Source organism: Elephas maximus, chromosome 23 (assembly GCF_024166365.1).
Source record: "Elephas maximus indicus isolate mEleMax1 chromosome 23, mEleMax1 primary haplotype, whole genome shotgun sequence".
In the NCBI taxonomy this organism is placed as follows: Eukaryota; Metazoa; Chordata; class Mammalia; order Proboscidea; family Elephantidae; genus Elephas; species Elephas maximus.
The window spans coordinates 22,904,097-22,927,353 of NC_064841.1; positions in this window are offsets into that span (position 1 = coordinate 22,904,097).

The window sequence follows — 23,257 nt, forward strand, 5'->3', positions numbered from 1 at the left end:
TTGCTGGTAGTGGGGTGGTAGTTGGTTATTAGTGAACCTGATGTGAGTATTTGAAAATCTTTCCTAGACAGTTAGAGCTTCAATTTGTTTTTTTTAATTGCTTAGATTGCCCTACTTATAAGCTCTCAATTGTGACCCATTCTGTGTTCTTTTTGTTACAGAAATTTATATCTTTTTTCTGTTACTAGAACTTGCTGTCCAACCCTTTTTGTTTTGTTAAAGAAAACACTACTGGCACTAGCCCTTTCATATAGCCATTCTGGCTGCATATTTGTGGGAGAAAATAAAGAATAAGTATAATAAATAAGGAAATTATAAAGTGTATTGGAAGGTATTCCTTAAGGAGGTACTCTAGCCCCTACCCTTTTGGAATTAGATAAATTTTCAAGAGGTTATATCAAAATCGAGATTATTTTTAATTGCCTGTTTCTGTTAGACTACTCTTTTTTTTTTAAATAATATTTTATTGTGTCTTAGGTGAAAATTTGCACAGCAAATAGGTTCCCCTGTTACAATTTTTATAACTATTATTCTATACCATTGGTTACAATTTTCACAATGTATCAGTATTCTCATTATTTCCATTTTGCTTGTTCTATTTCAGTTGATTTAGTATCTTTTCCCCTTCTTGCCTTCTCATCTTTGCTTTTGGGTAAATTGTTTAAGGGAGCACATTACTGGTGGGTGATGATGTTTATTTTATAAGCCAGTGTGTTATTTGGCTAAAAGGTGACCTGCAGAAATAGCTTCAATTCAGTGTTCAAAGGTTATCTTAGGGCGGTAGTCTCAGGGAGTCCTCTAATCTTTGTCAGTCCTGGAAGTCTGAACTTTTTTAGGAATTTGAGTTTTGTTCTGTTTTTCTCCCATTTTATCCATGACCTTCTATTGTGTCTCTGGTCCTAATGATTGGTAGTTGTAGTTGGGTGCCCTGTAGTCTGGTCTGAGATTAGAAGAGGCTGTGGTTCGTGTGGGCTATTAGTTCCACGGATCTGTTAGACTACTCTTTTTTTTGAATTAACAGGACCAGACTATGGGCACTGTGGTGATCCAGTTATATTCAGGTTATACTTTATCATATTTATTTGTTTACATGTCTCTTTTCCTTAACTGTTTTGAGAGTTCCTTGATGGCAGAAATTATTTCAGTTTGTATTTCCAGAACACATCACAATGGATGCTGAGTAAAAGGTGGGTGATAGTTACAGTGAGCATTGAAGGATGAGCTGTTGTATAGGTGTAGTGAGGACAGATAGACCAGGATATTCAAAGCCAGGAAGAAAAGTATATTGGATATTTGAGAAAGAGCAATACATTTAGTGGAAGTTGAACTGTAAATTGAAAGTTTCATGACATTCTTATGATGTGAAAAGCAGAGCAAGTGAAGTAACTCTTTTATAAGTAGAAGAAATTAGAAGGAAACAGGAAGCTATCTACCTAATGTCACAATGAGTGCTCAACTTCAGCCTTTGTAACTTACAGCTCTCTATGAGCAGGCCAGTCATACCAGTTTGTCACTGTACAGAATTAATCATGTACAATCCATCTGCTAGGTTTGGGATACGCTTAGAAGTTATGTCTTACAGGATAGGCACCACAAAAAGGAACCTATGCCTTAGAAGCCCTTGAAACCAAATTAGTGTCACTCATGCTTTGGTTTGATAAAGCCCATCTCAGGGGAACTACACTTGCTGACATGGTGGTCTCCTGAGGGTTTGGCCAAATGAACTCTTCTCACTTCTGAGTCTTCAACTATTTAACTTTGCTAGGGATTGCTTAGCCTTAGGAATGGATGAGGGAATAATTCTTGTTTTTCTTGAGCACTCTGGGGTCCTTCAAAATGGAGATGCTATAGACAGGGTACAGGGCATTATTATAATAATGAATGAGGGTGTGGAGGGAGACAAATGGGATTTTGTATCAATTAGGGTGAAAAGGTAATTAGTGCACCATCTGTAGCTTGGACAATTCATCTAGTGATGATTACACAGAGGCTGGCTGGAAGGCAACACAGTGTATTATACAGGATCCTGGAGGGCCACTAAACAGAGACTGTAGCACTTCTGTGGGAGAAGAAGGGAGTGAGACAAGTTGTTATGCAAGGCAAACAATGAAAGGAGTCTAAGCAAATGGCATAAACAAACGCTGCTCTTTTAGTAAATGGAAGTATTAAAATGCAAAAAGCTGGGAGTCAATCTTTTCCTTCATTGCAGTATCAATTTGAATACATTTGGGACTTTTCCCCCAAGCACCTGCTCCTTCCTGCCTTTCCCACTTGTGCTCCACTGGGGGAAAAACAACAACAACCACAACAACAACAACAACAACAACAAAACATGGAGCATGTTGATCGGAAGCAATACCAACAATCAGATCAGAATAAATGAAGGAATAGCAGAGTGAAGTAATTTATAAACATGTTACTGAACTGAAGGGGCAATCTGGAAACAGCAGGAATGATTGAGTTTGTGAGTAGACTGAAGAGAAGGTGGAATTCTTACAAAAGCACTTGCTTAAATGTAAATATTTTCTTGGTAAAATGCTTTTGGGAGATGAATAGAAGATAACTCCGACGTTCCCAAGAAGATAACTTCCGCCTTTGTGGGGTGGAGGTGGAGAGGATGGAGGATCTGGTTGCTTCTCTCTTTAGTGCCGAATAATATGGCCCAGGTCTATCCTGCATGATTGCAACAGGTCCGGGTATTTCTGGTTGTTGAGGAGCATTTATATGTCCTGCAGCTCTATCTTAGATGCCATTTGTTTTTCTCTTCAGGATCCTCTCTGGACTTCTCCACTGATCATTTCTGATCTGCTTTCTGTTGCTATAGCTCTTTTCCATTCATTTTGTACTCCAAGAGGGCCACTCTTCACCTTGTGTTTAATAATGCTTTGCTGAAGTCTCGAAGACAATGAAGGGGATTATAGTGCCACAAGAGACATGTTAAAACAAAATGTTAGGTATCATCTTCCTTTGTCCCTTAGTTTTTCCCCTCCACAGGAAGTCCCGCTTGCAGTCTGTCTCCTTAGACATGGGGCTGACGCCAACTTTTCTCCTCATTCTCCTTGTGTCCACTCCCCTGAATCTAGACAGGTTTTTCCTTTCCAATCTATGTTGAAGAAGAGAAACATTCTTGATTTTTTTTTCCCACAGTAAAGCTAAACATTTTCTGTATCAAATAGAATGTTTAGCTTTTTATTATGAAGGTCCCACATTTGTAATAATTCATTAAATCAGGTATTCTTTCAAACTATAGGTAGATCCTTGTCTTTAACTGACATGACCAAAAAGGCTCATCAATATTGTCACACTTTTTAAAACAATACATATTTTAGCTTCCACCCTAGAATGCAAAAAAATTCTTTCTCTTGGCCTGAAATTTCCAGTTCCAACAATGCTGAGGTCTTGACACTACATCCTAAGACCAGAAGAAATAGTTATGTTTATAAAGCCAGTTTATTCAAACTATAATTTTAATAGTTCTATTTTCCAGGTAGGGGGTGGTTGTGTGGTGATGGTTACTGTGATTTAGAACGCTACCACATAGAAAATTTCTATCTCCATCGTGTTCCATTGCAACAGACTCTAAAGGCATGACTGAAAATCACTTGTTCTTGGAGTTCAGAAGCTACACTCTGCCACTTACTAACTGTGTGATTATGAGCAGCTCACTGAATGCCACCTGTGTGACTACACCGTTAGCTGTGCGACTACGAACAGATCACTGAATCACGTTTCCTTAAGACTTTTCTAATATCTGTACTTTATGACTATATTGTTACATCAATATCTTATTTGTCCTATTTATTTAGCAATTTCTGCACAGGTGAAGGCCATAGATTATGTGCAATAAGGTTCTTGTTTTCTGCTGTCTTAAGCAATTTTTTAGTAAAGGAAATTTGCAAAACTTGTAAACAAATTTTCAGCTGTGGAACAGGTAATTAATTTTGAGTTCCCAGTGAAGTTAACAGTGTCCTAATGCCATCCATCAATGAAATACTGTGCTAGGTATTATAATTACGAGTGTTTCTTTAGATACCAGCATCATTTTGATTATTGTAGAAAAAAAATTGACTATTGTCTGAAAGGCATGTTGAAATATTTCAATACCACATGTGTTACTGCATAATAATTGTTTAACATATATTACAAAATTAGCCATGTCTCAAAGAAGTATTCCTTGATCAGTAAAATATGACATGGTAGAGAACTGGTTTTCTTAAAGAAAAGAACTGAACAGAGAATAGCTATATGTAAGATACATAAGTGGTTTAGTTTTATCTGCTAAGATTAAACAAAAAAAATTTAGTAATAAGAATCACAGTTTCATTTCCTAAGCAAGTAGCAGAATACTAGGTAGTTTACCTGTAATTTTTCTTTATTTTATAATTAATTTTATATTGTTTTTGTTGTTGAAAATATAAACAGCAGAACATACACTATTTGAGCAGTTTCTACATATATTCAGTGACACTCATTATTTTTTCTGAGTTGTTTTCTCTCATTAACATAAACTCACTGCCTCCTAAGTTTTTTTTTTTTTTTATCTATTCTTTCGGTTTGCTTTTGTCAGTTTAATCCCAGATAGATCTTAAAAGAGCACGGTGTTCAAGGCAGGCATTCTTTACTAGTTAAAGCTAAACTATCATTTGGTTTTAAGAAGACTTCAGGATTATATTTTTGGCTTAAGGTTTAAAGATTATCTCACGGTGGTAGTTTCAGGGGTTCATCCAATCTCCATGGCTCTAGAAACTGAGTCCATGAGAATTTGAAATTTCTGTTCTGCCTTTTTTCCCTTTTGATCAGTATTCTTCTATAGAATCATGCATCAAAATGTTTAGTAATGGTAGCCAGGCTCCATCCAGTTCTGGCCTCATGGCATGCCTATAATTTCTTATTTTCTCCTACCAATGATTTTGAAGATGTGAGATGTAACTATGGCAACCTCCTGATTTTGATGTGAGCACTTCCTACATTTCCCTGTTAGTTCTTTCATGCTTCTAGAGCCTATTATTGCACTTAACACATAGTTATTGTATAATAAATGTTTAGCATTTATTGAATAAATAAGTAATTGGATGGAGGCCTGATTACTCCAATATGAATGGAAGTACAGTTCTATTGAGATAAATTTTGTTTGGAATTTATATTTTAACCAAACTCTGGACCTCCAGGCAGCCAAGACTAAAAAAGAGGCACAATGTGGGATGTAATTCTATCAATGTTTACCATTTACTGAGGTGCTATTGTGTGCTTAGGCCTATGTTCATGAATTTAAATACCAGCTCATATTATATGTTGATTACTCAGTATGTAGTAGCATTTTTCCAAGTGCATTATAACTAGGGTTGAAAGATAAAATATAAGATGCCTAATAAAATTTGTTCCCATATGCGGGACTGTGGGGCTTGTATGTTGCTATGATGCTGGAAGCTATGCCACCAGTATTCAAATACCAGCAGGGTCACCCATGGTGGACAGGTTTTAGCTGAGCTTCCAAACTAAAACAGACTAGGAAGAAGGACCTGGCAGTCTACTGCTGAAAAGAATTAGCCAGTTAAAGCCTTATGAATAGCAGCAGAACATTGTTTGATATAGTGCCTGAAGATGAGCCCCTCAGGTTGGAAGGCACTCAAAATATGGCTGGGGAAGAGCTGCCTCCTCAAAGTGGAGTTGGTCTTAATGACGTGGATGAAGTCAAGCTTTCAGGACCTTCATCTGCTGGTGTGGCATGACTCAAAATGAGAAGAAAGAGCTGCAAACATCCATTAATAATCGGAACCTGGAATGTATGAAGTACGAATCTAGGAAAATTGGATATTGTCAAAAATGAAATGGAATGCATAAAAATCAATGTCCTATGCATTAGTGAACTGAAATAGACTGGTTTTGGTCATTTTGAATTGGACAATCATATGGTCTACTATTCTGGGAATGACAACTTGAAGAGGAATGGTATTGCATTCATCACCAAAAAGAACATTACAAGATCTATCCTGAAGTACAATGCTGTCAGTGATGGGATGAAATCCATATGCCTACAAGGAAGACTAGTTAATGTGACTATTATTCAAATTTATGCACCAACCACTAAGGCCAAAGATGAAGAAACTGAAGATTTTTACCAACTTCTGCAGTCTGAAATTGATCAAACATGCAATCAAGATGCACTGATAATTACTGGTGATTGGAATAAGAAAGTTGGAAACAGAGAAGAAGGATCAGTAGTTGGAAAATATGGCCTTGGTGATAGAAACAATGCTGGAGATCATATGATTGAATTTTGCAAGACCAATGACTTCTTTGCAAATGCCTCTTTCCACCAATATAAATGGTGACTAAAGACATGGATCTCACCAGATGGAATACACAGGAATCAAATTGACTACATCTGTGGAAAGAGACGATGGAAAACTCAACATCATCAGTCAGAGCAAGGCCAGCGACCAACTGCGGATCCAACCATCAGTTACTCATATGCAAGTTCAAGCTGAAACTGAAGAAAATTAGAACAAGTCGACAAGAGCCAAAGTATGACCTTGAGTATATCCCACCTGAATTTAGAGACCATCTCAAGAATAGATTTGATGCGTTGAACACTAATGACCGAAGACTAGATAAGTTGTGGAATGACATCAAGAACGACATATATGAAGAAAGTAAGAAGTCATTAAAGAGACAGGAGTGAAAGAAGAGACCTAAATGAATGTTGGAAAAGGCTCTGACACTTGTATGTTGAGTAGCTAAAGCAAAAGGAAAAAATGATGAAGTAAAGAGCTGAACAGAAGATTTCAAAGGGCAGCTTGAGAAGACAAAATATTACAATGACATGTGCAAAGACCTGGAGATAGAACATGCTCAGTATTTCTCAAGCTGAAGAAAAAATTCAGGCCTCGAGTTGCAATCCTCAAGGGTTCTATAGGGAAAATATTAAATGAGGCAGGAAGCATCAAAAGAAGATGGAAGGAATACACAGAGTCAGTATACCAATAGGAATTGGCTGATGTTCAACCATATCAGGAGGTAACATATATGATCAGGAACCAATGGTACTGAAGGAAAAAGTCTAAGCTGCACTGAAGGAATTGGCAGAAAACAAGGCTCTGGGAATTGATGGAATACCAATTGAGATGTTTCCACAAATGAATGTAGCGCTGGAAGTGTTCACTCATCAAGAAATGCCAAGAAATTTGGAAGATAGCTACCTGGCCAACCGACTGGAAGAGATCTATATTTATGCCTATTCCCAAGAAAGGTGATCCAACTGAATGCAAAAATTATTGAGCAATATCATTAATATCATATGCAAGCAAAATTTTGTCATTCAAAAGTGGCTGCAGCAGTACATCGACAGGCAACTGCCAGTAATTCAAGCCAGAATTAGAATAGGATGTGGAACCAGAGATATCATTGCTGATGTCAGATGGATCCTGGCTGAAACAGAGAATACCAGAAGGATGTTTACTTGTGTTTTATTGACTACGAAAAGGCATCCGACTGTGTGGATCGTAACAAATTATGGGTAATGTTGCCAAGAATGGAAATTCCAGGAACAGTTAATTGTGCTCATGAGGAATCTTTAGATGGATCAAGAGGCAGTCATTTGAACAGAACAAGGGGATACTTGCATGGTTTAAAATCAGGAAAGGTATGCGTCATAGTTGTATCCTTCCACTATACCTATTCAATCTGTATGCTGAGCAAATAATCCGAGAAGCCGGACTATGTGAAGAAGAATGGGGCATCATGACTGGAGGAAGACTTATTAACAACCTGTGTTATGTAGATGATACAACCATTCCTGCTGAAAGTGAAGGGGACTTGAAGCACTTACTGATGAAGCTCAAAGACCACAGCCTTCTGTAGGGATTGCACCTCAACATAAAGAAAACAAAAATCCTCACAACTGGACCAGTAATCAACATCATGATAAAAAGAGAAAAGATTGCAGTTGTCAAGGATTTCATTTTACTTGGATCCACAATCAACATCCATGGAAGCAGCGGTCAAGAAATCAATGTATTGCATTGGGCATATCTGCTGCAAAAGACCTCTTTAAAGTGTTGAAAAGGAAAGATGCCATCTTGAGGAGTAAGGTGCGCCTGACTCAAGCCATGGTGTTTTTAATTGCCTCATATGCATGTGAAAGCTGGACAATGAATAAGGAAGACCAGAGAAGAGCTGACACATTTGAGTTGTGATGTTGGCAAAGAATACTGAATATACCATGCACTGCCAAAAGAACAAACAAATTTGTCTTGAAGAAGTATAACCAGAATGTTCCTTAGAAGCAAAGATGGCGAGACTATATCTCACATACTTTGGACATGTTGTCAGGATGGATCAGTCCCTGGATAAGGACATCATGCTTGGTAAAGTAGAGGATGAGCAAAAAAAGGAAGACCTTCAAAGAGAGGGATCAACATAGTGGCTGCAACAATGGACTCAAGCGTAGCAACAATTGTGAAGATGGCGCAGGACCGGGCAGTGGTTCGTTCTGTTGTGCATAGGGTCGCTATGAGTTGGAACCAACTCGAAGGCACCTAACAACAATTAAGTTTGAATTTAAGATAAAAACCATACATTTTAATATTCAAATTTAACTAGACATCATGTATTTTTATTTTCTAAATATGGCAACCCTAAGTCTCTTACTTAGTAATGCAACAATCCTCAAAGATTCATTTGACAAATGGCAGCATTGAGGCAGAAAAAGATTGTGTAACTTGGCCAAGGTTGTACAGCTAGTCAATGGTGAACCAGGATTTAAATCTGGAGAGAATGGCTTCAGAGACCATGCCTTCAACCATAGTGCTCTGCTCTCATCACCGTTATGAAATAGATATAACTATTCTCATTCTATACATTAGATATCAGAGTTAGTGAAGTGAAGGATCTAGTACCATACTATATAGCTGATAAGAGAGGTAGAGCTGTGATTTGAACCCAAGGACACCTGTCTCCAGAATCAATACTTTAAGTCTCCATCTTTAAGATTAAAATTATATAGCTGGAATTTTTAAAGGTCAGGGACCAGTGAAGTTATGACTTCTTAGAAGATGAAACACAAGAGAATGAAAAAGAAATGTCTAGGGAAGGCCTGATGCCATTTAGCATCCACAAATCATGTACTGTGTCACCAAGATTCCTTTTAGAGTAAGGATTTAGTTCAAGATTTCTAATAGCTTAAGTGTTCACTTTAGAATATTTCTGTAGGAAGAGGGTCTGAGCTAGAGAGAAGCTGATGCATCTTTTAGCAGCACACATTATACATGTGTCAGCCCAGAGAATTTATTAAGCATTCATATTGTAGAGACCTTCAACATGATTGCAGTGAAAGCATTACTGAACGTTAACCTTGTCAGCTTCATTTGGGGGTCTTTAGAATTTGCAATGGCATGTTTCAATCCCAAAGAAACACATGCAAGATGGTCTTTGGGTGAGTTCTCTAGAGAAGCAAAACCAGTAAAGTGTGTGTGTGTGTATATTTTACATCAAGAAAATGGCGCACACAATTGTAGAGGTTGGAATGCCTGAAGTCTGTGGATCAGGGTAGAGGCTTCTCTTGGTTAATGTAGCCTCAGGGGCTGTAGAACCCAAGATTGGCAAGTCAGAGAGCAGACTCTTGCTCACAGCCTGTGAAGACTGACAAATCCCAGGATCAGCAGGTAAGACCGCAAGGCTTCTCCTGATTCATGTAGCTGCAGGGGCTAGTGAACCCAAGATTGGCAGGTCGGAGAGCCAGGCTCTTGTTCATAGGCTGTGAAGATCAAAGAATCCCAAGATTGGCAGATGAGCTGCTAGCTTAAGTCCCAAGGGCTGGAGGTCAGATGAACAAGAGGCAGCTGCAGGATCCAGAGCAGGCAGAAGCCAGAATGTCCATTTATATTCGGATGTAGGCCACATACCCAAGGAAACTTCCTTTCAACTGTTTGGCCACTCATAGAAGATCCCAACACAGGGGTGATCATATATAAACATGGCCCAGCCAAGTTGACACACAGTCTTAAGCATCACACAGTTCGTTAACTTTACTCATTCTCATTTTATCTGACTTCATTCCATTCCAACATGGTAGCTCAGGAAAAATCTAAGACACGACACAAATACAGGCTTGTCAGTAAAGAAGATTTCTAAATAGGCAAATCAGACTATTTTAACTTATCAAAATGTGTTCATTTGAATCAAACAAAAATAAGTCAAATTGATACATTTCCAGTGGCAAGCGTATAAATTGTGCTCTCAAGCTTAAATTTACCTCATCTCCCTGTTATTTGAGACAATTGGCCATTTGTAAGAAAATCAAGTAATTATAGACTCCAGTGGTTTTTCAGAGGAAGGATGCAGAGAGAGAGAAAAATACGATAGCGCATCTCCTGTAGATAACAACACGACTTGGTTCTTATTCTTCAGAAAGAACTGAAAGTGTTTTTATAGTCACACAGCTCTTGGGTGGCCGATTAACCTTTGCATCTACTTTGGGTTCTATATTTTGAGCTTAAGAATTATTCACTTCGAGAGGATGGAAAATGTCTGTTGAAATAATTGTGGAGGGCAGCCACATAGAACTTTCTAAGGCCATAGGAGACTCCTGAAGGTGTTTAGGGATATACAACATTAGTAGATGCTTCACCACTCCACCATGGTTTGTTTGACATAACTGCAGTCCTTTGTCATTATTGACAAATCAGATGTTTACATCTGTTGACTCATTTTATTCTCAGAGATGAGATTAGTAGTGCAAGTAGATTGTATCTGTTGATAGTTGCTGATATTGCAGCATAGCTCCCAAGATCATACATCCAGAACGTACTGTAACTGGGGCTGAAACTTAGCTCTTCCATGCCTTCCCTATTGCATAATACTATTGTGATATGGTTTTGCCAGCTGTAGTAGTTACAGGATTAGCTTAATTTGCTCATGGGCCTTTTAAAGCAATGTGGCATATGATAATTTTCTGAAAATTCCTATTTGCCAACAGGTTGGATTGGCCTGAGGCCAAATTGTGAGGTAGGGTGATATGTCTTCATACTCCTTGTCTTGTTTTTCTTTGCCCTTTGGGTTTCTCTTCTTTCTCACTCAGTGTGAAGTGCCAGCTCTTTTATTTCCAAAGGTCCTCACTGAAGAATTCACTGAAAGAAAGCCATCTTCCTGAGTGGAAACTCATGTTCTAAAACAATTCTCCTTCCAGCAAGACTCCATAACCTTCTGGTTCAGGTGACCTAGACAGAAGAACCAAACCAACCAGTTAATTCCCAGATATCCATAAATGATTGAATACTGCCTCTCTCAGGGGTGTATGCATTTTAAAAGAGGAGAGTTGGAGGCTAAGGTGCAATAAAGAGAAATTTATTTTTTTCTTTTGTTTTTACTATAATTTTATCCAGTGTTGATTTCATTTTTATTTACTCTGCATACTATTTGTGGTGTTCCTTGAATTGGAGGAATTAATAATTGTAGGAAATTCTGAGCTATTACCCTTCGAGTATTACCTTTCCCATTTCTCTGTTTTTTCTTCTTCTGAAACTCCTATTAGACATTCGTTGGATCATCTCAAGATATTAGTACATAGTCTGGCAGAAAGTAAACTATAGATAGTTGGTAACAGTGACAATGACAACAACAATAATGATTAACTTAGAAAAGGATAAAGGTATAGATGAAAGATCAAGAGATTTAAAGTTACATTGATGTGGCTTCAAATAGATTAATTATGGTGCAATCTTGGCCAAGTTAGTTAGCCTTTTTTAACCTCAATTTCCTTATTTGTAAAGTAACGGTCAACTCATAGAGTTTTGATACTAAACCTGATATTTAGTAGAGTCTCAGTAAATTTCTCTTTATCTACCAGAATTATACTTAAAATATCAAATTACACTGATTCTTAGGTGGCAGAAATAACAATGGTTTGGTCTGGTAAGGCTGCATGGAGGGAATGAGTGAGGCTGTTTAGGAAGAATATAAGGGATTCAGTGAGGGGGATTTGAAGCATGGGTCATGGTAGAAACAAAGATTTTGGGTAGGGAAATACAGTAAAGGGGTGGAACCATTTGACTGAAGGGAGGGGCTGTAGATACGCATAAAGAAGCTATGATTAGAAAAGCAGTGTGGAGTCAGATGAAGGATCACTTGCCTGTTGGGCCAAGAGGATGGACTTTATAAGCTGTAGATGACATGAAAGATTTTTGTGTACAGAGCAACATGGGCAAATTCAAGAAATTAAACCTAATGACAGTTAGCATAATGTGTTGGTGAGGAGAAGAGACGGCAGCTTTTGCCACATTTTAGGAATAAGCTGCAAAGGGTTTAGGCTACTATGTAGGCAATGGGATTAGAAGGAGAAGATTAAGACTGAATGTGCTGCAGAGGTAAAAGAGATAGGATTTGGTGATTGAATGTGAGGGTGAGGAAAAAGGAAAAATTAAAAGAAATCCAAGGTATTGGGCCTGGGTGTAAATTCAAGATTAGAAAGTTTTTGAGTTCAGCAGGGGCAGTTAATTTAATTTTAAATATGTGAACGACATTGTCTTAGTTATCTAGTGCTGCCATAACAGAGATACCACAAGGGGGTAGCTTTAACAAATTTATTTTCTCACATTTTAGGAGGCTAAAGTCCAAACTCAGGGTGCCAGCTCTAGGGGATGGCTTTCTCTCTCTGGCAGCTCTGGGGGAAGGTCTTTGTCTCTGCTGAGTTTCTGTTGCCTGATTCCTTGGAAATCTCCATGTGGCTTGCCATCTATCTTCCCCCATCTCTGCTTCTCTTGCTTGCTTGTTTAATCTCTTTTATATCTCAAAAGAGGTTTACTCAACACACACCCTACACTAATCCTGCCTTATTCATATAACTAAGACAACCCATTCCCAAATGGGATTATAATCATAGGCATAAACCAAAAAACAAAAAAACCCAAAAAACAAAAAAACCAAGCCTGTTGCCATTGAGTCAATTCTGACTCATAGCGACCCTATAGGACAGAGTAGAACTGTCCAATAGGGTTTCCAAGGAGCAGCTGGTAGATTTGAACTCCCAAACTTTTGGTAAGCAGCCATTGCACTTAACTACTGAGCCACCAGGGCTCCAATCATAGGCATAAAGGCTAGGATTTACAACACATATTTTTGGGGGATACAGTTCAATCCATAACATGCGTGATGGCAAGATGGCTGGATGTCTCCATGTAGCTTTGCTGTTTATCCTGAGATATTTGCATTTTTCCAAACACCGCACTGTCTCTTTCTTCTTCTGTGCCTTTACTGGTGTCCTTTCATGTGTTCTTGCTGGCTAATTCCTGCTTGTCTTTCAAGACTCAGTTTAGAAACCATTAGGAAACCTTGTATCCCTTACTTCCCAGTCAGGATTAGATGTGCCTCCTTGGGCTCCAATAAAGTCCTACTTAAACCTCCACCAGAATACTCATCAGCTTATGTTAGAATTCCCTATTTACTTGCCTTTCTCCTTCAGGGGACTGAGGACTCCCTAACGGAAAGCACGGTGTGTGGTATATACCAAACCACAAGCAAACCTGTTGCCCTCGAGTAGATTCTGACTCATAACCACCCTGTATGATAGAGTAGAACTGCCCCATAGGGTTTTCAAGACTGTAAATCTTTATGGAAGCAGACTGCCACATCTTTCTCCCTTAGATCAGCTCTTGGGCTCGAACTGCCGACTTTTCCACTTCAACCACTGCGCTTTAACTGCTGTGCCACCAGGGCTCCTTGTATGGTACATATAAGGTAATTAATCAACTGCTGATTGAATGACGAAAGGTTGAACCTAAGTAAAAATATCCAGCAAACTGCTTGAAATATGAGCATTAGGGTGTTGTTTTTTCCTTTTCCATCTGAACCTAACATAGCAGATAAAAATGTAATCTTCTGCATTTGAATATTTGGTCTTAGGTGTCAATTTATCTGACTGCTACCTTGACTTAAAACTAGGCGCATAATTTTATCAGTCCTTCTGAAAAGTTTCCAGGCTTAATCAAAACCCATTTGAACAATTCTCTGGAGAGAGGGCATTTTATTTCTTACCCATTTCTTTCCACCTTTAGGAATCAATGGAGCAGCAAGAGAGCAAATTTTCCTGCATTCTCACTGCTCCTTGAGGTAAAAACCAATTTTCTAGCTTCAACATATCTTAGCAAATAATTGTTTGCCTCTGAAATAAAACTCTTTATTATATCAATAGTGATAGGATACCAGTAGGACAATAAAAAATGAAGTCTTAATGCATCTGATGTGAGTGTGGCAGGCTGGCAAGATTCCTGGAGGTGGTTAAAGGAGCCCGGGCAGAAGTGCCTGAAGGTCCAAGTGTAGTCAAAAATGATTTCCATAAATAGTGCTACAGAGTCTTTGCTGTCTGGTATACTGTGCTGAAAAAAGGGGAAGAGGCTGCCATCCCTGGAGGGAAATGGACTTCTTTTTATGTTTCTAACAAAGACTAGCCCACTGGCAGTGCACACTATGACATTTGCTTTGGGTTTTAAAAACACGTAGCTCTGTCTGGCTGGAAAAAATTGAAATTCTCTATGGTAACTGCTTGTGACATGTGTAAAGCAAGTCATTCTAGCTCATTAATGATGTGACTAAGAAAAACAGTCTCCTCAACACCATCTAGGCAAAACAATGCCGTATGGGCCAAAGGACAATGCCGTAATTGGAATAAATGGATTAGGGAAGCAGGAGATTGGGGGTGAAATAGAGTGTGGCCTTTGGATTTAGATAGACCTACATTGTGACATTCTTCTATGTCCTAGTTTCCTTAATTTATGATAGGGACAGTACAACTCTTTCTATGGGGTTTGACCAAGAAGTATATCATAAGGAGACTATATTTCTGGTAAAGAAAGAGCATATATCGTAAAACTTCTCGAGGTTCTATTAAACTGGGTGTTTGCTTGAATATTGGTGAAATTGTTAAAAACAATTAAAAGCTTAAGACAAGCCCCTCCTCTTTAATGGAATAAGTAGTGTGCTCCATGCACCTGTTCACAAATGCCCTACGAAAGTGTTGGATTGATTATGCTAATGGAGGAAGAACAATTCAGAAAAGGAGGCCAAGAATGGTTATACAACTTGAATAATGCAATCAGTGTCACTGAATTGTACATGTAAAAATTGTTTAATTGGTGTGTGTTTTCAACAACAAAAATAAATTATTAAAAAAGAAATATTTGTGTCGAAAATTGATTTTTCCATAACCTATACCTTGCAGATAGGAAAACATCTCTAAAAACTACAGTCATGATGGCAGCTTGGATTATTTCTACCCTGCCTCTCACTAGGCTTTGTGTATGTGCATGCGTGTGCGTGCGAACATGTGTGTGTATGTGTGCTGCAGCCCTATCCAGCAGGGTTCTACTGGAGGCAATGGGGGAAGTGACGGATTTGAAACTTTGGAGACCCTGTCAACCTAAGAGTGTTAGAAATCAGCAAATTTCTCTAGAAATCTGTGAATGCCCTGCTTCTCTAGGTATTAGGAAAGCAATGGAATAAGAGACAGAATTTGACAGTCTCAGAGCATCTATGGTGGTGACTTTGAGGATAAGTGTTCTTTTCAGTTCTCTTAGATGAAATTGAATACATCATTTTGACTGAACATATGAGTCAATAAAATCAGAAAAAAAAAAAAAAAAAGAACTAGCTACATTAGTTAAATATATAAGTACAGGGTGATTGGCTGTGTCTGGAAACTTCACTTGGGGCTTGGTGTCCATGAAAATCCTCCCAGGGATTGTGAAAAGATCTGGGTAATAGATGGTATTAGGGTAGTATAGGAATCATCTGCATCTGGAAGTGGCAAAGGGCAACATGGGGACAGAAATGACTAGGAGGAAAAGGCATTGAGATATTAGGACCAAAAATCCACCTTTATGATCATCACAAGATGGCAGTACCAATATGATGCCAGTGGAACTATGCTAGCAGAGCAGAAACTGATGAGGTGAAAGGCCTTTCTACATATTTGGCACAAGATATAAGAAAAGGAAGTCCCTAGGTAGTGCAAAAGGTAAACCACTAGGCTGATAACCCAAGGATTGGAGGTTTGAGTCTACTAAAGACACTTTGAAAGGAAGGTCTGGTGATCTATTTCTAAAAAAATTGGCCATTGAAAACCCTGTGGAGCACAGTTCTACTCTGACACACAGAGTATGTCAGAGTAGGGTCACCATGAGTCAGGGTCAACGAGACAGCAGCTGATTTGGTTTATAATGAAAAATGGAAATTTTGGAACAAATAAATGTAGACATCATGGTAATGAGAAGATGTCAGGACTTAAGAGACAAACCAACCTGGGTCCAAATGCAGCTACTACCCCTTCCTGTTGCCGTCGAGTCGATTCCGACTCATAGCGACCCTACAGGACAAAGTAGAACTGCCCCATAGGGTTTCCAAGGAGTGCCTGGTGGATTCGAACTGCTAACCTTTCCGTTAGCAGCTGTAGCTCTTAACCACTACGCCACCAGGGTTTCCATTACCCTTTATTAGCTGGTAATTTATTCATCATTTTTAAGCTTAATTTTGTTCATTTCTAAAATGGGAGCAATATTAACATCTACTTTGCAGGATTTTTTGTAAAGATGAAATAAGTAAAAGAATGCAGTACATTACTGTTTATAGCACATAATGTTGTTGTCGTTGGGTTCGTCAAGTCCATTCTGACTCACAGGGACCCAGGAGACAGAGTAGAAATGCTCCTTAGGGTTTTCTTGGCTACAGTCTTTATGGAAGCAGATCTCCAGGTCTTCTCCCACAGAGCCACTGAGTGAATTCGAACCACCAAGCCTTTAGGTTAGTAGCTGAGCCCTTAACTGTTGCACCACCAGGGCTCCTTATAACCCATAATAGATCATAGAATTATAACCATCATTATTATATTTTACTAATTAAAAAATGATTTTTAATCCTGGAATAAAGATGGTAGACACCTTGTGTTGAGCACTCACTTGAATTTAAAGTAAAATTCCTTAGGGAAGCCCCTTTGAACTGACAAGGTTAAATTTTCATAGTGTATCCCCAAAAGGAGCCTTCACTGAAGGCCGGTGAACGTTCCTCTGAAGCAGCCTTCTATTCTCTGAGATGAAAGAAGTATTGCATTCAGATAACAGAGTCAGATGTGTTTTGGATTGTTGATATATATTTCATTTTACATTTTAAATTCATACCCACCAACCCAGTGCCACAAAATCATGGAAGATGAAAAAGAATTCAAGACTAGGCCAACCCTTTGCAGGACTGTTTCTTAGAACACACTTGTTCCCGTTTTGTTCAATTGGGATCGAGACGCCTTGGTAGCTGGCCACTGACAGCTACTTCAAGGCTGTAGGGAGCACAATATGTGGATGAGTTTCTTTTTCCCCTGTTGGTGAGTCTCAAATCTCCCCTTTCCACGATGAACCAAAAAGCAGTCATTATTTACCTGGCTATGGGCTTGATTTTTTTGTCTCAAAAATATCATCTCTGAGTCACCAAGGCTCCATGTCTTGCATCATAACGCGGAAATGTGAAGTAGTTTCTGGACTTTTTAAATTTTATAGCAAGGAACTGAAACATCTTGGAGCTAATTACAGGGCGGGATTTTAATATGTACATGAGATCAACATTCTATTAGGAAAATTCTGAGGGCAACTGAAAATGGCTGAAAGCACAAATGTTTACACGATTATATTAATGTCCCCAATGCAGTCAGTTTCTGGAGGGCTAAGACTTCTTCTCTCTGAATTTCAATTATATTATTAGCAATAGGCCATCTTTACAGTAATTGGTATACTCACTTTATCTAATGGAGTATTTTTCATCTAATTGACTCCAAATTTATCATACAAATGTCAAAGCCAAATTTTCCTATAATAACCTATTATCTCTGCAGTTCTGGCTCAGTGCACCCATAAGAAATGGCATAATAATCATCTTTGGGAGAGTGAAGGATGGCAACTTTATTTCTCTACCTCTGATGAGTTAGACAGCTATTTCTTAAAAGGAAGAAACTTTTAACCCAGTCACTTAAATTTGCCACGTTTCTCATTCACAAGATTTGACTTCATCCTGTTCCAAACATGGGAATGAAATTCTTGTTGAAAGAAAGATAAGGAGGCAGCCAGGTTGATATAGGCAAAGAGGAAGATGCGAACAAGAGGTCGGGGTGCTGCTTTTAGATTGGACAATTTCCTGTGACTCACCTCATCTCTCTGGTTCTCATATACCAATCGTGACGAGAGCCCTAAACTCTGGTCATTTGTGTACCCTGTTGAAGGTCTTTACATGTTCACATACCAACTGTTCACTTATTAACCAACTGTATTTCATTGTCCCAACTCATAAAAAAATGTATCTGTATATATATTTGAAAAGGAAACTGAAAATGACCACAACTGCAAAAGCAGTATCACTTTTAATAACCAAAAAGAAACCGTAAAAATAAACAACTAAACATCACAATAATGAAGTCTACTTGTATGCTTCTAGCGACATGCATCCCAAGGACCATGTTTTCATGACTGCATTATCATTTATGCAATCTGCAATGTGTACCATTTTTTTTTACCATTAGCCATGTAAAACACTTTGGGAAACATTTGGCTAGATTTTTGAGATCTTTTCCTGCTCTAAAATTCCATGATCATGTTATTTAAGGGAAGACTTTCCCAGAGTACATTTCAGATGAGCCATCTTCCTGCTTCAGAAATTCTTCTGAATTATTTCTATGGAAAATAAGATATTCCAGCTAAAAGGGAAAGATATGACATATTATCTTATTCTCAAGAGAAAACAAAACGTGGAGACTCACGGGAATGTCAGAGTGAGAGGCTAAATAGAAAACTTTTATTTTTTCTATTATAAAATAAAATAGATACACAAACTTGTAAAATTTTATGTGATACTAATTAAAACAAAAATGTAAAATATCACTTAGTGTACGCTTTTAAAATTGGCAATGCCTCTGTACATTTTAGGTCTACGTACCAAGTTGTGTAGCTATGACTGCATAAAGAGTGAGCTTCTATGCATAGCCTAAAAGGGTTTAGATGTATGTTGAGTAAGAAGAACGGGTAGGGGGAGTCAGTAGGGTGGGAGATGGGAATGAGAAAGGAAAACCAAATTTTTAGATGGGCGTGGGAAACTTGGGCATCTTATTTTAAAATTGTGTGATTTGGGGATAATACCTTTATAATTCCTCCTCGTCAACTTAGTCATAAGTATAATTGTAGTAAAACCTGTTGCTGTGGAGTCGATTCCGACTCATAGTGACCCTATAAGACAGAATAGAACTGCCCCATGGAGTTTCCAAGGAGTGGCTGGTGGATTCAATCTGCCAGCCTTTTGGATAGCAGCCACAGTTCTTAACCACTGTGCTACCACGGCTCCAGTCACAGTAAAGCTAGTGCTTTAATTACATCCCTGGCTTTTGGCTACTACTTTGATATTATTTATGAAACAGAGAGGGAAAAAACCAAAAGACAACAAAAAAACCAGAACAGTAAAATCTATTGCTCTCTACCACTGGAAATAAAGAAACTTGTGATGAAGAAAAGATCACAACAGAAGGGTTGTCTTCAGAGGCAAAAAGAGGAATTTTCTATCTCCTACTGGTCTACCTCCAACTGCAACCTGATGCCCCCTTCCTACTCCACCCCTTTGAATATAGAAATTATTTCGCATGTACCACAGTAAAACAAAAGGAAACAGATCTTTTTCCCTACTATGTTCAATTGGTTTCCAGACAATATCTTGAGAATATACTCCTTCAGGCCTTATAACTTCCACAAAGATAAAACAAATACGAAAGGACTTCCGGTAGACTAAAATGCTGGTGTTCATCAAGACTTGAAGTAGAACAGACTTCTTTGGGACACCCCAGGCCTTGCCCTCTGTTCACATCCTTTGCTTTATTATTAATTCCCTCTTAATGTGTGTAAAAACGGCATGGGGCCAGTGTCTGACCTCCTCTAACTTCATAAGGCGGAAGGAGAATCAAAATCAACAGCCCAAGGCAGATTCCTATGAGGTGAAAGTCAGATATTTCTCCTTTCTTCACTTTCTTTACCAACTCTGATACCAACCATACCTTGCACAGCACTCTCTACTTCTGTGCTGGATTCGATAATTCATTGCAATGACCACACAGAACTCACAGACCATACTCACAATTATAGGGTTTATTAGGGAAGAAACTGGTTCTAATTCATGCCCTCGGAATACTCGAGGATACAGTTCTTCTTCTATCAGGACAGTCTCTTCCCAGCTGTGCTTGCAGGAATGCCTCTCCCTGGCCCTAGGCCTCTGCCGAAAGGCACTCAGCTTTCTCTCTCCATGGGCTGGGAAGCCCACCAGACCCTCTCCTACTGCCAGGTATCTGCTGCCAGGTGTCTCCTGCTGGGTCTCTCCTGTTGAGTCTCTCCTGCCACCAATTCTCACCATCATCAAGGTTACAGCTCATTCCCTCTCTCTCTGTCTCTGCTTCCAGGAGCTTCTCAGCTCAGGGATCCTGAGTCCAAAGGACATACTGGCTCCTGGCTTCCTTTGTGGTAGTGGGATTTTCTCTTTCCCACCTGTGGAGTGGCTCACCTCAAGCCCAGGAGGATGGCAAAACTGACCAATCCCTTTGGTGGGACACAATTACCACATCTGTACAATCCTGCCCAATCACTTGGGTGGGAGTGACAAGATCATGGCTAGGAAGGCCACACAAAAGTGATCTATTACACAGCAATGTGTCTCCTCTCCCAGAGCCTCTCATATTAGGGCTTTCTCAGCAGGTATCCGAGCAACCCTGAAGAACTGAGGCAGAAAGTACATTGTAAATGATTTTACAAGAAGGATCTTTCATTTCCACATTTCTGTAGGAAAGTTTGTGTGATCCATCCATGCAAGGATAATGTACAAGGGCATGAGCACAGGACAGCAAGTAGCAAAACTCTTGGGGCAGAAAGTGGACCGCTTTTACCTAGAGTGAGGGAAACCACACTATACATGATAGTCAAAGGCAGGGCTGAAGATAGAAACCTTCACAGAGGAATGGGTTTGTGAGCATCTAGGGAGAGTCAGTTCAGTCTTGTCTTCTCCCCACAAGCCACTCTTGCTTCAGTCCCAGAGGACACTCATTGGGCAGATGGATGTGAAAGGCTTATGCTGGAGCTCTGATTGGATGAGCTAAGGAAAACTCATCTGGTAACCATGCTGCCTGGATAAAATGTTTGTGGTTTGATGTACCACCCTCCTCACGGACACAGATGCCACTGTGCCTCTGAGAGTCTTTCCCTGGACTCTTAATCAGAAGTCACTTGGAGCCGAACTTCAAAGAATCATGGAAATTACACAAAGTAATTATAATCTCCATAAACTTGGTATTTCTTATAGTTGGCACTTTGCAAAGACAAAATCCTGTCACCAATTAAACTGAGTAATTTCTACACCCTATCTAGCCCATATTTTTACAAAGCTTTGACGTTGATCCAAATGATAGAAAATTTAGGTGAAATGAGATTTTTGATGACTTCTAAGTGTTTTCAGGGGCTTTCCCCTGACCCCTCATATCCATGTGGCTTAGTACATAGTCCTGGAACTAGAGCATCATTTAAAAATAGTCACTGAATGAAAACACATGTTAAAATATATTTTTATATCAAATTTATTTAATTAAAGAGATATGCACAAATAAACCATTATTTTTCAGGCACCTGCACAGATTTTTGCCCTGCAATGCTTCTTTCTAAATAACTAATCTCCTTGCAGTGGCAGTTCAGTGGTGAAATTCTTACCTTCCATGCTGGCGACCTGGGTTCGATTTCCATCCAATGCATCTCACGTGCAGCCACCTCCCATCTGTAAATGGAGGTTTCCATGTTGCTTTGATGCTAAACAGGTTTCAGCAGAGCTTCCAAATGAAGATGAACTAGGACTCGGAAGAAAGGCCGAGTGATAGGCTTCCAAAAATCAGCCAGTGAAAACCCTATGGATCACAATGGTACAGTCTCCAGCTGATTGTGGGGACGGTAAAGGACCATGGAACGTTTATTTCCATTGTGTATTGGGTCACTGTGTGTCAAGGGCCGACTCATGGCAGCTAACAACAACAACAACAAGTGCATTTATTTCCCCCTGTAACTTACAGGTTTTTTTTTCTCAAGCAAATGTAAGCTGCTTGGATACTACCCTCCATTTTAGCTGGGCACAGTGCGTGGGGCTTGGGAGAATCGTGATGCATGCTACTTAGAATTGAGGTTCCAGTGGATCCTATCCAGAAACAGGCTTACCTCGAAGCTAATGAAGCTGAACTCGGGTCCAGACTTGTATGGATCTCATCAGTGCTGGGAGTTGTAGAGTATTCCAGGTAGTTGCTATCGGGAAGAATTTCTGTGGAAACATTTATAAAACATTGCTTGAAGTGATTTCGGGAAAACAGGACCTGAATCTTCAGGCTTCCAGTAATTTCTTGTGATTCCTCATTCTAAGCAAAGATTCACTTTGGTGTCTTATATTCTATTTGTAATTTTTTCATTTTTGCTTAAAGGGCATCTCCAACACTGTATACATCAGCTTCAGACCGCTCAGAATCTGACCTACTACCCCTGATTCCCCCTACATAAGTTAGGTGCCCCCCGATGGTATCCACTGAGGAAGCTTTGTGGTGTGAACAGCTTTTGCAGCTGCATTTCAGCTCAGCAGCCACTGGGAGCAGGGATGGCATTTACTGCGCTGCTGCTGGCTGAGGGGCTTTGGAACAATGCGTGTCATAGCTTCCTATGCTGTGGCTGTGGCTAAGGCCTGAGCCCTATTTCCCCCAGCAACACCTGCCCTTGCTTATAGGAAAGACAAGTTTTCCCCCAGTGCCACACGGGTTCACCCTGGCAACAGAAGGGGAAGAGAGAGGCAAAGTATCTGCACTGTGCCAGAGATGAACCACTCCTTCCATCCATCTCCGTCAGATCCATGGAGGATGGATAAACAATGGGATCAACCACGAGTGGGGAGGGGCATTTTTTTTTAGCTCCCCAGAGACTTCATTTTTTTATTGTTGTAAAAATATGTATAACACAACATTTCCTGATTCATTTTTCAAGTGTGCAATTTAGTGGTATCAATTACATTAATCACGTTGTAGAGCCGTCACCTGGAATCATTGCCAAATTTCCATAAACAGAAACTCACTGCTTCCTAAACAGTGGCTTCCCCTTTCCTTCTCCCTCCTGCCCCTGGTAATCGTTAATTAACTTTGATCTCTACATTTGCCTATTATTGTTATTTCATATAAGTGAAGCCA